At 42.4% G+C, this 2,549-nt stretch overlaps 1 pseudogene; it reads right to left on the bottom strand.

Moving 5' to 3' along the window:
* Window positions 1–391: 391 nt before the first annotated feature.
* LOC136309266 (securin-like) lies at window positions 392–1,003 on the bottom strand (annotated as a pseudogene).
* Window positions 1,004–2,549: the final 1,546 nt, after the last annotated feature.

Genomic DNA, 2,549 nt, shown 5'->3' with positions numbered 1-2,549 from the left:
GCCACCATGCTGAGGCTGACCTCTCTCTTCTGAAGCCCTGTGGCCGCGCAGGCTCTCTCTAACTGGCTCCTCGGCTTCACTCGAGTGGGTTTGTGTTTGCATGTCTTATCTTCTTTCTATAAGACTCTAAGCTCCTGCACAAGGGGGTTCTCATCTTCTTTTAAACCCTTCAGAGCACTTAGTAGATTGCTAGGTACACAACAGGCACTCAATAACTAATTCTTTCTTTGGCACAGACATTCTTCGCATTCCAGCGGATTCGAATGGGATCCTCCAACCTTGCTGTGCGCTCTGTGCTCTGGACGAGTGGGATTGACGTCTATTTTTGTCTTTCAATATAGAATTGCTTAATACAAATGACTATAAACCAATCTGTAAAGTGTTCAGAAATTTAAATCTCTAAGTCATAGCAAACAGGTGGGCAACTCAACAACCAGGGTGAACAGGGTGTTTGAAGGAGCCGGCAACTGCCCAGGCTCCCACGGTGGAGAGGGCGTCTGCAGAGGTGAAGGGGCCCAGGTGTAGGGAGTTTCGAGTTACCTCTCCTCGTTGAGAGGCTTGAGAGGCCCTCCATTCCAGGGGAGAGTGCAGCCTGCCGCTCTCCAGGCAGGTTGAAACTCTCAGGCTCTAGTCTAGAGGATGGAAGGGAAGGGATTTTTCTATTTCTGGATAGGTGTCACCCGAGGCACAAACAGTGCCTTTTGCTTTAACAGTTTTCTTGGTTATCGTTTTGGCAGACCAGTTTGTTTGGTTTCAGGGGTCTGTTAGCCTTTTCTTACTGACTTTCCTGTGGCTCTGTTGACAGTTCCCAGGGCCTTTCTGGCAGTTCTAAGTAAGTAAGGCTGGTAGAGCAGCAAATATTGCCAACACGTGGTGTAGAGACCTGCCGTCTCCTGTCTAAAGCTTTGATGGAAGGTCCCGGCCCCAGCCTCAGCCCATCCTGACGAGCCCGCACAGGGACCCGATTCTCCATTTTCCCTACAACAAAGATCAGAGGAGGCATTCTGGGTTAGGTCGCGATCAACAGCCAAACTCATTCAAGACTGGCCTTCTGAGCCTCTTCCAGGAGTTTGGTAGAAATGCAAAATGGACTCAGCATCTGCAGTCTAACAAGCTTCCAGGGGATTTGTATGCATGAGAAATATCGCACTAAATGACACTAATTGCCAAGTTCTGGGTCTTTGCTTCCTCACTCTGCCTGTTTGCTTCTCCCATACCTGGTTCTTCCCACTTCCCTCCTCTTTTTGTTTCTCCTTCCTAGTGCATCATTTCAACCATTTCCCTTCCAATAGCCTCAGTTCTGTCACCCCTCTAATCTCTATTTCTACCAAATGCCAACAATTAGCTTTCTCCATTATGTTTTGTTGGGGTTTTTTTGAGCCCGACCTCTACCTTGCTGGCCTCGTGCTTTGTTGACTCCACACGTGCCTTCTTCATCAGACAGCCAAGTGAGAGGTCTCCAGCAAGAGATCTGCACTCAGCCCTCTCCTGAACGAGCTATAACTCTGTTTGCCTTTTCTGGTTAGCAGCTCACTCCTAACTGAACGTGAGGTGGCGGTGAGATCGAGGCTCTTCTTTGATGGATTCAGCCGCTAAAAAGAATTTGAGGTCTGAGCAGCCTTTAGTAGTTAAGCCTAAACCTTTAATTCAAGGAAAGGCACACCTCACTTTAAGACAATCAAACACAGAAAATTACACTTAGAAGAAAGAATGCCAGGTATTGCTTTACATAATAATTTTTCCACCTTAAAAAAAAAGACTTTGAAAGGTTTAACTAGTAATCATTAAAGTGACTTAAAATTACAATTATTTGCACATTTTTCTTTTAAAAAAAATAGAACATGATTATATTTCAATGCACAACTTTTGTACAACCAAAAAAATAAAACGCCGCAGTAAAAGAATAACAAAAAGCATGGTATTTCATTTGCAAGGCATGAGAAATGCATTCATAAACAAACTCTTAGAAACCAGAAACAAAGACACTGATAATCCAAGGAAACTGGAAAAAAAAATACAAGTGACAATTAAGGATTAGGAATATATTATATGATGATTGAGCTGAACAATGACAGAGGAATAATTTCTCTGTAATATCACACTGTCAAAGAATAAAAACACCAATAGCTAATGTTTTTTAGTTTTGAACGGTGTTGCAATTATTCACATCTTGATAAGAGTAAAGGTATCTTGAAATTCAGTGAAGACATCTTCTGTTTGAGTGACTGTATTTTATGTTGAATCCGGGGAAGAAAGCAGATTTGGAGCCTGACTGGCAAAGAAAATTACTTCCCTCTCCTCCATCCCCTCCCCCATATTTTGTAGTGAAACTAAGCAGCCAAGTACTGCTGCTCAAGATCGCTTTATTTTTTGACTCACATTTGCTATCTGAGGATTAATTTACAATGATTATTTTTTTAGACATTTTAGAAAAACAACTGTTTATAAAGAAAAGCAATATATTAGACAGAGTCTTCCTTAATGCCGAGGGCTGATAATAATTGAGTGGTTTGATTTCTATTCATTTTTCTTAAATCTCTGATCGCTTA

This window comes from Saccopteryx bilineata, chromosome 6 (assembly GCF_036850765.1).
Source record: "Saccopteryx bilineata isolate mSacBil1 chromosome 6, mSacBil1_pri_phased_curated, whole genome shotgun sequence".
Classification (NCBI taxonomy): Eukaryota; Metazoa; Chordata; class Mammalia; order Chiroptera; family Emballonuridae; genus Saccopteryx; species Saccopteryx bilineata.
Note: the sequence above shows the minus strand (reverse complement) of the source record. Positions and strands in the feature narration are given on the sequence as shown.